This window comes from Sceloporus undulatus, chromosome 2, assembly GCF_019175285.1.
Source record: "Sceloporus undulatus isolate JIND9_A2432 ecotype Alabama chromosome 2, SceUnd_v1.1, whole genome shotgun sequence".
Lineage (NCBI taxonomy): Eukaryota > Metazoa > Chordata > Lepidosauria > Squamata > Phrynosomatidae > Sceloporus > Sceloporus undulatus.
In genome coordinates this window covers 117,737,804-117,753,899 of record NC_056523.1, presented here as the reverse complement: position 1 = coordinate 117,753,899, position 16,096 = coordinate 117,737,804, and positions in this window count along the sequence as shown.

The following is a 16,096-nucleotide window of genomic DNA, read 5'->3' as shown; positions in this document are numbered from 1 at the left end:
CGTCATGATAAACTTCTCTTGCCTTTTCATTCAATAATTCTCAATGTGAGGTGGAGTTTGTTTTACTGAATGCTGCTTAGAAACACACTGGTGGAACTCTTCTAGCACCATCATGGACACATAAGAGAATGCAGTTTAGGTTGCAGTCCAACTTTCTAATTCAGCGTCCTATTCATGCAATGTTGAACCAGATTCTTGTGGAAGACCACAAGCAGGACATGAAAGCATGATTGGAGCCAGTCAATTTCACCACAAAGAATGCTGTGAAGTGGGATATAAAATCGAGGTTTGTCTGTCAAAAGGCAAATGAGGAAATAAGCCATAGAGATAGGGAAAATCACAAAAGCACTTATATTTGGACATTTCATCAGATTTTATAGAAACGTACAACTAATCTGGTTATTCTTCCCCATTTCACATTTTTAGTTCTCTTTTTTTATACTGGAATATTACTGTATGTAACCAAGATTCCCTTTGAAGGAAAATTTTATTTTCTAAAGGAACAAACAAACAAAAAGAGATCAGGAAAAGCTGTATAGAGATAGGATAGCCAGTCAGGGCAAACAACTGAATAAGGTTTGGGGGAGCTATGAATGATTACATATTTCAAGGGTTAATGTGTGATCTAATTTTGTATTGATAAATTTCCACTTGTTTACTCATTTTTACAACTGTGTCTGGTTGTTCCTATCAAGTTCTGATAGAGAATCTGGTCAGGCTGAAGATAGTGACCCCTCTGAGCAACCCATCCACTAGTTCATACAGGGGTCTCTTTGAGGCCCAAGTACCCAATCCAGGAAGGGATCTTGATAGGGAAAGGGGCAAAATGAGTGACAGGATTTCAAGGATTGGAAATGAAGGGTCAGCCTGGAGAGAAGATCTGTCATAACCTCCCATCTGTGGTTCCCCGTAGATGGTGTTCAGAATGTTACTCTCTCTGATATTGGAAGTAATACAGATCTATCATGATAACTAGCAGCTACTTCAAGTCCTGTCATTCATGAACATGAAAGTTGTCCAAGTTGGCAGCCATCATTGCATCTTGCAGTTGTGAACTGAGCACTTTAACTATTCACTGCATGAGGTTATGCGAATATGTGTTTTTGACTATTGATCCTAGTCAGAAGCCCAGAAGGAGTGCTTTGTAGTAACTTCAGTTTCCCCGATTGAGTGTTCTGTACCATTCTTTAAAGTGGCAAATTCAAAAGCCCTCAGTGATAGCAGGCTTTCAACATTTGGACAGAAGCTAGTAGAAGTATTTGGTTCCCCGATCTCCTCCTCAGAGGCCATAGCAATCCTGGGTCTATTTAGTTTATGTTTTGTGTTAATTGAGTTAAATGGCATTTTGTGCTGCAGGAGATTTTAATAAGTAATTGTTAGTTGAAAAAAACCTTTGTGCGGTGCTGTTTCCCATGTAGAAAACAGAGTTCACTGGAGTACTCATTGATACGCACAATGTCAGACATGCTAAAATTGCTTACTCATGACACAGTTGAAGAAATGAATCATTGTTGGGGAAACAATACAGGCAATTGGCACATTCACATTTAAACCAGTCATTCAACTTCTCAGCATGAAGCATTAGCGTACCAACCAGCATAATGTCTATAGGGAGCAGGGACTTCTGAAATTATAACCCCCACTATAGTCAGCCTCAGAGGTTCCAGTTTAAATGTGGAAACAGTTATACAGAACATTTAGTCCATATCATATCAAACTTTATTTCATAGAAAGTTTGCCCAGGATTTAAGTCTGATATTCCATTAGACAACACAAGAAGTGAAAAATATGTTTCATTCTAATAATTTCCTATGAGCACACACATATGTGCATGCATTCTCTCTCTCTCTCTCTCTCTCTCTCTCTCTCTCACACACACACACACACACACACGCACACACACACAGCAAGATCTTTTCTTAATGGGCTTAGTGATGTTTGAGCACATAGTAGAAACCACTGAGTTCAAATTCTTCACCAGTACAAATAATGCCAGTCTTTGCAATTTACCTGCAGAATTCCAACCAGATACCACCATAGTAATTCCCTACAGACTAAGTCTAGCCTCCTTGTACTAGGCAGGCTATGTGCAGCCTACAAAAGGTAGGGCAGGGCAGCCTTTTACATTCACTGTGCTATGCAATCTGAGGTCCTATAAAGTCATTCAGTCATAAAATAATCTGGAAAGAACCAGGGCCAGTCATGTGCACTGATCTGATCTGAGGATGGGGTTTCTGGCTGCTCACTAGGGAGAATTTCTTCCTCTGGTTTGCCCCCAAATATTAAAAGCCTATTGTTGACTATAATTTCTCTATCAAAATTTCTTATATTTTCTATGGTCAGTGGTTGTGGGCATATGTTAATAGTCAGTTCATAGGACCATGAAGTTATTTTACCCACTGTTTCTCTGAGATTTTCATCTCCCTCATAGCATGTTGCCCCCCCCCCTTTACTAACTCTCACAAGTTGGGGAGGCACTGGAGGCAGTAGATTAGATCCATTTGGGACGGGGAAAGTGTTTTTTCAAAGAAGAATAAAAAACAGTAGAAAAATGCAAATTAGGTAAAAGAAACAAAGCAGGTGAATGTCTGATAGAATTTTGTGAGCCCAACAACCTATTCAGTGCAAACACCTTCTTCATACAATCAGAAAGAAGGCCACACACATGGATGTCACCTCACGGTCAACACAAAAACCAAATAGATGTCATAACTTGAAGCAAAAGATGGAGAAGTTCCATCCTGGTGGCCAAGACTAGAACAGGTGCTGACTGTAGGACAGACTACATATTACTTATATCAAAACTAAGAGTAAAACTGAAACAAAACAAAACAACAACAACAACAAAAAACAACAGTCATCATACCAAAATATGATCTGAACAGCATCTCAAACAGAATTCACTGACAATATAACAAACAGATTTGCATTACTACGCATAATTGACCGAGAACCAGAAGAGCTATGGGCAGAAGCCAGGGATGCAATAAAGGATGAATGCAGACAGATGCTTACAGTAGTCAAAAAGAAAAAGAAGAAACAATGGATGCCAAATAAAATGCTTCAAGCAGTAAAGGAAAGAAGAGAAGCATAACAAAAGGGAGACAGGAACAAATTTAGAACCATGAATGCAACAGTGTTACAGCTAGTATGAAAAGACAAAGACAACTACAATGACCAATGCAAAGAAATAAAAGATAACAACAAAAAAGGAAAAACAAGAGACCTTTCCCACAGGTTCCAGGAAATTAAAGAGACATTCAAACCAAGGACCGGGATGCTGTATGACAATAAAATAACATAAATCAAGACCAAAACGGAATAAAAAGATGCTGGAGGCAATACTCAGAAAAGTTTTACAAAAGACATGAAAAACTGAAGGTTGCATGGAATGAAGAGCTATATGAAGGTGAACCTCAACTTCTAAAAAGTGAAGTAGAAGCTGCGATAAGACAAATTGGGAAAAAGAAATTAGCAGCAACAGATAACATTCCAATGGAACTACTACAATCCACACTGACAGAATCAATTCCAATCCTAACCAACATATGTCAACAGTTATGGAAAACAAAACTGTGGCCAGTGAATTGTAAATAATCAATTTACATCCCAATTCACAAGAAAGATGACACAAAAGATTGCAAGAACTATAGGACCATTGCACTAATCTCCTATTCAAGCAAAATGATGCTCAAAATTCTGCAGTATAGACTCAAACCATACATGGAGAGAGAAATCCCAGAGTTCCAAGCAGGGTTCAGGAAACAAGAGGAACTAGGGATCACATTGCAAACATACAGTGGTTAATGGAATGCACCAAAGGAGTTCCAAAAGTAAATCAGCATGTGCTTTATAGATTACAGCAAAGCCTTGCATATATAGATCATGAAAGGCTATGGAAAGCATTTAAATACATCAGAGTACCAACCCATCTGATAGTCCTGATGAGGGATCTATACCTAGGACAAGAGGTGACTATTAGAACAGAACATGGAGAAACCAAATGGTTCCCAGTAAGCAAAGGGCTGCATCCTTTCACCCTATCTTTTCAACTTGTATGCAGAACATATTTTAAGAAAAACAGTCTTGGTCACAGAAGCAGGAGAAGTGAAAATAAGAGGAAGGAACATCAAAAATGTAAGCTATGCAGACAACACTATACCATTAGCAAAAAACATTGAGGACCTAGAGCAACTACTGAGGAAGGGCAAAGAAGAAAGTGCAAAAACAGGCTTGCTGTTAAACATAAAGAAAACAAAAATGATGACCATGGAGGATCTTCAAAAGTTCAACCTAGACAATGAAGACATAGAAATAGTAAAAGAGTTTGGATCTAAGGTATCTAACACTGGTCAGAATGGGGACTGCAGTCAGGAAATCTGAAGAACACTAAGAATGGGGTGGGAACTAGAAAAGTTCCTAAAGAGCAAAGATATACAACTAAGCACGAAAGTTAGAATCATAAAAGCAATTGTAGTTCCCATTACCAAGTACAGATGTAAGAGCTGGACACCTAAGAAAATGGACAGAAAGAGAATAAATTCATTTGAGATGTGGTGCTGGAGAAGAGTGCTGAGGATAACATGGACAGCATAAATAAATAAATGGGTCCTAGAACACGTCAAGCCTGAAATTTCCGTGAAGCCAAAGATGACTAATCTGAGGCTTATTTTGGCCATATAATGAGAAGGTAACTTCATTTTTGCCCATGTGATTCGGGCGCTGTTGAAACCAATGAGCATGTTCTCCTTTATTGTCAGTTCTATAGAGATATTCGTCACCAACTGATTAGCCCACTACTGAGTAAATTCCCAGGTAAAACTGACTCCTTTTATTTACGCCTCCTATTGGATAACAATGATTCTACAGTATCCCTTAAGGTGGCTAAATTTTGTTACATTGTTTGTAAACTGCGCCCTCAACTGACATATAGTCATTTTATTACCATGTAGAAAGATCTGTTTGGATATTGTATAGGTATAGTCTACTATCAGTTGATATTTTAACCTGTTACTGTTGTACTGATACACTGTTTTTGTGTGGTTTTGTTTTTATACTGGTCAAAGACCGAATAAATTTTATTACTATAATGAGAAGGTATGATAGTAGAAAAGACAAGAATGTTAGGAAAAATATAGTGAAGTAGAAAGAGAGGAAGACCACATTCTAGATGGATGGACTCAATTAAGGAGGTCACAGGCATGAATCTGCAAGAATGCAGAAGAATATTATAGGAAAGGGAGTCTTGGAGATGTCTCATCCACAAGGTCACCATGAATCGAGATCTACTCGAGGGTGGTTAACAACAACAAATATTTCAGGAGAAAAACACTACAAGTCATGGGAAGTAATAGCCCCACTATGTTCTGTGCTGGTCAGTTCTCTTCTGGAGTACAGTGTTCAGTTCTGGACACTTCATTTTAACAAGGATATACAGTGGTCCCCTGCCTTACGCGAGGATCCATTCCGGACCCTGCCACATAAGGCACATTAGCAATAGCAATAGCAAATACATTTCCATACTGCTTATCAATGCACTTAAGCACTTCCTAAGCAGTTTACAAAGTGTCAGCTAATTGCCCCCAACAATTTGGGTACTCATTTTACTGACCTTGGAAGGATGCAAGCCTGAGTCGAGCTTGAGCCCTTTTGATGGTATTGAACTCACAACCTTGTGGTTTGTGAGCAAGTGGCTGCAGTACAGGCATTTAACCATTCCGCCACCAGGGCTCCTATGCTCAACTCCCATTGAGAATAATGGGGCTCATGCATGTGGCGGTGCATTCATTGAATGGTGTGAGGCTTCCACCATAAGCTGGAAGCTGCGTAAAATGTGCCCGCGTATGATGCAGGTGCACTGTAGATAATCAGGAGCAGATTCAGAGAAGGGGAAAAAAGATGGTAAGAGGTATGGAGAACAAAACATATGATAAAGGTTAAAGGAACAGGTTATGTTCAGCTTGGTGAGGAGACAACTCAGAGGATATGATTGCACTCTTTAAATACCTCAAGGGCTGCCACAGAGAGGAGGGGGAAGTTCTGTTTTCTGTTGCCCAAGGAGGTAGGAGCAAGTCTAATGGTTGTAAATTACAGGAGAGTAGATTTTGAATTTCTTGACAGCAAGAGTGTTTTAACAATGGAACCAATTGCCTAGAGACGTGGTGGGGTCTTCTTCTCTGGTTGTTTTCAAAAAGAGGTTGGGCAACTACCTCCTCTATCTGGAAATCTTGCACTGAGAAAGAGTTGGATTTCATGGCCATGAGGCCTCTATCAGGTCTATGGTTCTATGACTCAGTGACTCTAAGTAAGGTTTTCCTTGCTGCTGTCAGAATGCAGCAGGGCTGATATGTGTGAGTGTCTCACTTCAGGCCCTGGGATAGTGGGATTAGGGGCTGTGCAGACCACCCCTAAGGGGCAGCCTGCAGCTGCCTTCAGGTGTGCCAGATCAGGGCCACAGCAGCCACATGCTGTGGCCCCAATCCAGCCTTTCCAGGGTGAAATACCAAGGGAACCGTGGCTTGAAGGCGCTTCTTTGGCACTGTGTCATATGATAGCAGCACCAAAGGAGCGCCATGATGCTGCGCTCCGTATGGAGCGGTGCATGACACCACAGCACCCTGGGGACATAATTGGGGCATGCATCATGCAATGCCCCAACTCTTCCCACAGGCCAGTCTTTATAGCCAGTGTGCACGGGGCCTATGTCTCCAGATTAGGCCTGCTTTATAATCATGTTGCTCAACCATGTTGTTTCTCTACATTTCCCTCTCTCCAGTAGGGAAGTCAAACATGTGTAAGGAAATAGGAGTGCTACTAAACATTTTCAGTGGTAGCGCCATATTGTGCATCATGTGAAGTTTCAACTTTAGAATGATTTATCCATGCTAAAATTCTGTTTAGTCACATGCAGAAACATAGCCATTGGGAGGTATCTATCAGAGAATCTCCTTGGGCTTGCCTAATGGTATCTGTAGTTCTTTGTCTTATTTCTGGGGAGAAGGAAAGAGTTCTCATTAAACAGGAACTTCCCAGATTGGCCACGAAAACCACTGGGTGACCTTGGGCAATGACACACTCTTAGTCTCATGAGAAGGAAATGGTAAATCTCTGAACAAATCTTTCCAAGAAAAATATGTGATATATTCACCTTAGGGTTGCCATAAGTTGGAAATGACTTGAATGCACATAATAACAGGAGCAGCAGCAGCAACAGCAACAACAGCTTTTCATCTTCATCAAAGGGGCAGTCCAGACCACCCCAAAGGGGCGGCCTGCAGTTGCTCCTTTTAGCGCTGGATTGAGGCCAGGCCAGCCTCACTGGCAGCCCTGCCGCCTCAATCCAGCATTTTTCTGGGCCACAAAGAAGTGGCAAAATGCCATTTATCCATGGCCCAGAAAAGGGGTGTCCTTGGGGCTTAATGCCCCCCAGACACCCCGGCCTTATAGAGGAGAAAGGGGCAGCCCCTTTCTCTTCAGGATCGTCCCCACAGCTGTACAGTTGCCGCGGGAAAGATCCAATCCCCAAAAGGAGGCCGCCATATGCAGCCTGGGGCAGCGTGAAGACATCACACACGCACCACGCTGTTTGGATGTGGCGCATGCGTGATTTCATCAATGCGCACCACGTATGGATGGCGCCACAAAAAGATGGCACCGTCTATACATATTAGGGGGTTGCAGAGCGTGCAGTTGCCATGCGCTCTGCAAGCCTAATTTTGGCACTGACAAAATGTGCACCAGGCCGAAGGTTTAAGGGCACATAAAAATAAGATAACTCAACTGTTGATACCAGTTCACTAGTATCACTACCTTCCCTTTTAGCCTTTTCAGGGGGAAAAAATCTTAATATGAATGGACCTTTTCTCAGTTTCTTTAGGTTGTTGCTATCTATGCATTCCATTCCATTTTATTTTATTGGAGGGGAGTATTTGTTGTAGAATTATTTTTTAAAAAAATTCAGATTATCTTCAAGCCTTTATTACTATTTTCTTTCATTTTAGATTTATTAATAATAATTTTCAGTGACATAGAATCACCCTTTCTCCAAATTCTGCTAATTTTTTTTTAATGTAGTCTGAATGCTGATTTAACAATTCAGTTCATGGCTAACCTTTTATTAAACTACACAGCAGAGCTGAATGGATGAACGAAATATACTTATCTACTCAGAGGACTGGGTCATTTTACAGGTTGTAGCATCAGTCCCTTGGTCAAATTATTCAAGCTATTAATGTTTTAAACTATGAATAGACTTTTTTAAAAAAAGTTTACAGAAACAGGTCTCAGGAATGGCCCAGGAGCTCTGAATATCCAAATAGTTTCTCTAGTGTTTCTCTATATTAGGGAAATGAATATATGTCCTCATCCTCACTAAGAAAAGCTATCTCAGCATATTAAGACTCCTTTATCAAGAAATTTGTCAAGTACCATGAGGATGTTCATTCCTGAGTAATAGCAAAATCACACACACACACACACACACACACACACACCTCACAGAAGAGAGAGAAATCCAAAATGCAATATAAATAAATGAATAAATAAATTTGCAAAGTGTATTGTAATCTATACAACCTGGGGGGATTCTTCATCCCTCTTTCAAAAATGAAATAAGTGGACAGTTATATCACTGCTTTCTACCATTGTGAAATCGTGCTGTATTTTACAGCATATTCTTAGATTTATTCATGTCATTGTGTTCCGTAAGACTTATTTCTAGGTATAGGGAAAGAGTCCCAGTGGCATCATCAATTGGTCACACACCTTTATCTTTTTACTTCTTGTTTACAGTCTGTAAAATGGTAACGATAATCAATTATATCTCATGGGTAATTCTAAATTCTCAAGAATTATAATTTTCCCCACTACTGATGTTTAATTCTGTCTTTTGAGCCTGAAAGTAAAACCACAAACCTAAATAATTAATACGTGGTTTTTAACGCTAGGGCACCCTAGGTTTAATGAAGCCTGGGATAGGCCTAATTCAAATGTCCAATAAATTCTCTAGCTGTTTCCAATCAATTTGAGGGCCCATGATTTTGACTCCAAACAGGTATAACACCGTATAGCTTTGGATTACATTTAAGGTGTCTACATAATGGATATCTAGAGAAATGATAGCCACAAGAGATGCAGCAGCTACATGTATAGTTCACATAGTCTTATGCATAGTCTTATTTCATACTGTACCTAAGGAAAACTTAATAGTAAAAATTAATTTGAATTGCACAGCAGTCATGAAAGTTGCCTGGTTACAGTAAACAATAGGAGACATAATTATTAATGGCTGTATATATGGCAACTTATAACAGATTTTAATGTTCTTAAATACAATGACATAGAACAATGGTGTCCTTTACATAAAATGGCATTTCAAATTTCTGTGCAAAACACCTTTTCTGAAACCCTAGCAAGCTAGTCAATATAGACTATACAGAGATAGGTGAACTAGATTGTCATTCAGAAGGAGACAACATCATATTTTCCCGTACTCCACCAGGTTGAATAATGCAATACTGGCATGAAGATGGGCAAAGTCCATTTTTAAGAAGTGAAACTGCTACAAAGGGACCAAGGGAGACCGGAAACATAAGCAGTAAATAACAACACACTATACATCTGGGGAAATGCAGTCTAATGCTGCCACAGGAAATTATTGAGAAGTCAAAAATTGAGAAAGTGATAATGCTGAGAAAATACTTCAGACTCCAAGAGTAATAGCAGAAAGCAAATTAAATATGAGTCTGCAAGATGAAATCTTTGCTAAAATGGCCAGTGATGATCTGAGTTGCATGCACAAGCGCTGCTTTTTTTTTTTTTTTGAGAGAGAGAGAGAGATCTAATGCTTTTGCTTCTTTTTTCTTTAAGATTGTGCTGCATCCCCATGGGAAATAGAGTGACAGTGCATTCAGAGCAGGGCACCTAAGTGCAAAAAGACACAAATACAAAATAAAGAGGATGAAGAAGAAATACCAGATGAAAAACAGAGGTTGTTGTGACAGTCTTAAGTTTATTCCCTTATATGTCAGCTGGAGGCATTATTAATCTGAGTGGTTTTCAGCAACCCAGAAATCCATAATCAATCCTTCATCTGCTGTATTTCATTTATGCTGTATCCACACTAGATAAATAATCTAGATTGACACCACTTTAACTGCCATGGTTCAATGCTATTGGATTCTAGGAATTGTAGTTTTGTGAGCTATTTAGCATTCTCTGTCAGAGAGCCCTGGTGCCACAACAAACTATAATTCCCAGAATTCCATAGCATTGAGCCATGGCAGTTAAAGTGGTACAAAACTGGATTATTTCTATAGTATGGATGTAGCCCTAGATTCAGTCTCACAAACAAAGTACCAAGCTCAAAGGTATTTCTCAAGTTTGTGTCCTGCGGAGAATTAGAATACAAGCCTGGCTGGTCAAGATGGCCAAGGATGAATTTGACCAACTCTGGGTCAAGTGAAACTGTTCTACCTTTGGGATAATAGAAATTATTTAAGGCTATCCTTTGACCTGTGAGCTACAGCCCTGGAGACTGGGGTTTGAACCCCCACTTGACCATATAAACCCACTGGGTGACCATGTCAAGTCATATTCTCTCACCCTGAGAGGAGTGCAAAGGATGCCCCCATGAACAAATCTTGACAAGCAAATCCTGTGATAAACAACCTGAAACCACAGAAATTCCTCTCTTCTTTGTGAAACCATTGGGGCTGTATGCCTGGGCTCTGAAAGAAACTTGGATCTGCCACCTGATTTTGGAACCTTCTGATGGAGCAGTTCTGCTGGCAGATTGTTCTACTGGCCATTTTCTGAGACTAGTTAACAGTAGAAAGGTTTGTCAGGAGAAGAACATCTTTAGATATTTAAAAATATCAGTCATATACTTCATTTTGCCCATGTCTATTCTGTATAGTATAGTAGAGAAACCTAAGCTTCTTTCTGACCATTTCCATTACAATCATACTGGCCCTAAACCCAGATTTAAGAACTCTTCTCACCACAGTTTCAGAAATCCACATGTTGGTCAGTGCTGTTTCTAATGAGGAAGCCTATGCATCAGTAGCTTCCTCACGGCAAGCATCCAAACCATTGTGTCAGGAGGATGACACCAGCAGCAAAGCCTCACTCTTTGTAATTCTCTGATTACATTTTAATACAAAATTTGAAAATACTATAGTGAGTATGAAATATACTGGGCTCCGGTAGAATCATTCTTGCATCTCAGTATATCCTTTTGACAGATGATAATTTTTGCTCCCTTAGGCTGCATCTGTAGAATTAATGCAGGTTGACCCAGCTTTAATGGTCATGTATCTGTGCAAAGGAATCCTGGGAGTTTATTGGGACACCAATGCTCTCTGACAGAGAAGGCTAAATAGCTCAGAAAACTACAAATCCCAGGACCCCATAATTGAGCCAGGGCAGATAAAGCAGTGTCAAACTGCATTATTTCTGCAGTGCAGATTTGGTCTTACATATTCAATAATGTTTGTTACAGCACATGGATCGACACATTCTAAAGGACATCAGAACAGCCATATTTCTTTAAAACTTGCACAACTGTCAGAGTAGGAGAAGACAAATTGAACAGAGGTATAGAGCAGGGCATTGTTTTCTGCTTACAAGTGACAGAATAATTGCTGTTGCATTGCAAACATTTGCCTGTGTCACAGCAGTTAAAGCTGTGAATTGAATAGAACTATAATTACACATATGCATGTGCACTGAACACACACAATTTAGACATATTGTTCCAACATGTTTGCCCCAAACACCAATATCTCTGATCAAAATTTCTACTCCAACTTTCATCTTTTCTGCTTCAACTTTCATCATTTCCTCTCATTTTCAGGAGATCCACACTTGTACAGGATCATACATTCCATATCAGGAAGATTGAGCATGTGCTTTCTAAACTATGAGTGGATAAAATTATAGATCTGGATCTTCCTAGTGGTCTCTAAGCAATTTGCCATAGAACAGCAAGCATTTCTGACTCCCAGTTATTTAAAAACTGAACAACATAACCACTTCCCCTAAACTGAACAGTAGAAATGGGGAGAAATTAGGAGTTTAGAGTCTGTGAAGCCCATTCAGTTTTGAGGTGCCAACAAATTCTTGGGATGTGAATTCTTTAAGGCTGACAGAATGTCTTTTGCACTGTGCCTGGAGTCATGGTTCTCAGGCTTCTAGTTTTTAAAATAATAATAAAGATCAACATTAGCAGCTTGAAATTTCCATGCTGCTGCAAAGACCCTCATTCTGAAGAAACATCTCTACTTCTCTGAAAACAGCAAGCTTGAATTACCAAATAGCTTATAGGTTTAGAGAGCAAAAACCGAACATAGAGGTTGACTAGTAGGAGGAAATGTTTCTGAAGAGATTTTTCCATGAAAAATTATGTCACAAGAGTCTTGTTATTTTGTCCTTGGATTTGTACTAAGGTACTACAGAGTAAAAGCCCTATATTTTACTGATGCTGAAGGTGGTTTTTTTTTCCCTTTTTTGATCTTGTTCTGTACTAGTAGAGCAGAAAGCCACTTCAGCATAGTTACATGGAGAAGAAAGCAGCAGCAGCACAGGCAGGACTGGAAGGAAGATACACAGGCACAGATAATTTCCTGTACCATTTTTCCTTTAGTTCCTTGGTTGCATGAGAGCCAGGCATTCATATAGCTGGCTTGAAGCTACCCTCTTGCAGAAGGTGCACAGCAGGGCTCTTCCCTCTTCTCTCCCTCCAGTGGAGGTGTGCACATGCAGAGGGTAGCAAAGATTGCTCACTGCCATTCATCACCACCACAGTTCTTCTTGCAAAAGGAGGTCTTGTGAGTGGCAAACTTGTAAAAATGTTCACCATTTGGTCTGTGGTACAAGCAGTGTGACATTATAAGAGCCTGGCCTTTTCTGTCTGTCTGTCTGTCTGTCTGTCTTTCTTTTTTGTTTTCTTTTTCTTTTTCTTTTTTTGTTTTGGCTTCCTTTTAATAAAAATACAAGTAAAGAAACTCCAGGTAAAATTAAATATGCACTGTGGGAAAAGGAAAAAAAGAAGAGAAAGGAAGTGATCTACATAAGAAGAATCATCCTTATTCCTAAGTAAGGAATAGACTGAATTAATTGATTGAAATACATTCAAGAAGGGGAAATTGTTTGCTATTACAACTATAAAAGGTTAGAAGAAGAGAAAATAACCTGACCTAGTAAATGTTTGTTAAAGGCATTTATGTGTGAATGAGAAAACAATGTGTGCTTTATATTTCTTTTTACTGTTTGGTGCAGCACTTCTCACTTTCAAAGGGACAAGTGGACTACAGCATGAATTCTGTCCCCAGACCATGGTCTTCCATGGGCCTAGAAAGCAAAGGAAAATGTCATCCTGGTGTGAAAAAAGTAGCCTCTGTGTGTGTGTGTGTGTGTGTGTGTGTGTGTGTGTGTGTGTGTGAAAATTCTTCAACATCATTAGGAAGAGAATCAAGAATTAAAATTGCTGATAAAGGCATACCTCTCTTATTAAAGCATATGTGTTCCTGGACATTATTTCTTGAACAGTAACTTTGGTGCAAGGGAGAGATAACATGGAAAGAATAGGAACACCACAACAAACAGGAGCAGTTTGAATGTGTTTCAGCAGATGTTTTATTCAAGAGTAAAGATGTGCACATGTGTAATGAAACAAAAGGTCAGGTAAGCATTGCACGATTAAATCAAAACATTTGGAATCTTCCAGAGACTTCTTCAAAGCTTCTTCCAAAATGTATGTAGGGATTTTTTTTTCTTTCACCAGCCTCTACTTTTCCAATAATTTCCATTTTGGTGGCCAAACTTAACAGGTCTATGCTTTTTTAACACTTAGGGTGGGGGATGGAGACCTGATGAAGCTTATCTGTCAGTTGTGCTGTTTTGCAGCTCCAGAAAACCCTGTGATAGGTTTGCCTTAGGTTCGCCATAAGTCAGAAAAAAACTTCAAGGCACACAACAACAACAACAATGCTCAGCTAATGTTTACATTGCCTGTTGTAAGGAGGCACAGAAGACTATGACTGGATCTGCTAGCAAAAATTTCTACTCTTTCCCTGCTCAGGTTTCATTGTATTGTTTTCTATAGACATGCTTCTGCAATCCAACATGGAAAGTTTGGGTTTCTCCAGATGTCCATCACCATACCCCCAGTGCTAATCATCATCATCATCATCATCATCATCATCATCTAGCCAGCCAGAAGATGAAGCGGAAAGGAGGGGCTGGGCAGACTTTAAAAAAAACTGTAAAAAGAAACTTCCATCTCAGAAGTTTTGTTAACTAAAGTCTGCCTGTACTGTAACACCTTTATGCAAATCATTGGTGGGAACAGCAAACAACCCCCCCCAAAAAAAAACTACAATGGGGCCTTCCCTCATGCACACACATGACTGAGACAATTATAGAAATGGTCTCACAAAAGTGATGTTGTCTTTCCTGTGAAATGCATGAACTTGACTCCTTGATTAGTCACATGAGCAGATGTCCCCCTTTTCTCTTCTCTTTTGCCCCTTCTGTGTGTGCCCAAATGTGTGCCCAAGTCTACTTTGGCAGTCCCCCCAATGTACACTATTGTATTGGGACACATATGGGGAAATATGGAGGAGAGATGTCTGTGCCACCAACAGTGTCCATTCTACTGGCACATAGGCAGCATTGGCTATAACTTAGTGTCACAGCTACTTATAATCCTGTGGAAAGCTGCCTATAATGTCTATCATATTTCTGGTGTGCTATGAGCAGGCCACCACAAACCCAGGTCATTATCTATTTTCAATGTAACATTTATTTTAATAATTTAGGGGCTGTATAAACACTGGCCATAAAGACCAACCTGACGCACACCCAACTCCACCCCCAGGGTGGTGTGATGCCGCACACCACTGCAAATGGTGCATGGCATCATGGTGCTCCTCTGCCGCTGCACGCACACAATGCAGCACCAAAGGAGCACCTTAAAGCTGTGGCTTTCATGCCTTTACCAGGGTGCAAAATGGAGCTGCTTTTTGTGGCTCCTTTTTGTACCTTGGAGAAGTCAGATTGGGGCTGTAGGCGGTTGCTGTGACTCCGATCCACTTAGGGGCAGTTTGCACAGCCTCTTAGTTCTGGTGATGTTATGTAATATCTATTGGGATTACTGTTAGGATTTGTACAAGACAAGAACAAAGCAAGCTGAGTCCTCTGTAGGATAGGAAAAGCTAACAAGTCAAAGTCATTTACGTATAGCAGCTGGAATGATAACACTACTTGCTTTGTCCATTTTCAAACTTCTTTCTACTTTTTCTTGTACAATATTTCAAATCACAGATCTGCTCATCCCTCTTCTTTAAGCATCAAGCCCAAAGGTTCTTAAACAATATTTTAGGTAACCTACCAGGTACTCCTCTCATGTTAAAAAAAACATAATTACATTTGAAATGAAAAACAGAATGAAGAAAACATTAATATTTTATCCTACGGGTAGATTTTCTGCATGGTGTGTGGGGAATTAGGTGCACAAATCCCATTTATGCTAATAGACCTTGCGTGTCTAATTCCTTATGCACTGCATTGCAAATTTACCCCCTAGTGTCTTTGATGATACAGAGGACCAGCTCAGAGGGGGAGAGAAATGAGCTATTTATTTTATGATCCTGTCAATCACAGTGGCAACCAGAGAAAACTGAAAAGCCAGTTTTAACCTCTGTAGAAACAGCTATTTAGACCATATGTTTTTGCTTCTTGCCAGATGTCGTCATTCATCAATTGCTCATTAAGAAAATAGTATGTGTGTAAATAAATAAATAAATAAATAAACAAAACAAAACAAAAACCAGGCAAATGTTTCATCCACATGAAAAAAGTGTAGAAAATAATATTTTGAAATATCACTTAGTTCAGTAAAGTTTTTTCTCTCTTTATTGTGTCAAAGAGAGTCAACCACAGATAAGCAACTCATGTTTCCAATAAGGAGAGGAAAGGGATCAAGTATATAAAGTATAAATTAGCCTTTAATAAAATAATATTTCCATTTATGTTATTATACTATAAGTGCAGTATTTTATATTGCACTTTACGGTACTATACTAGGGATGAAAAG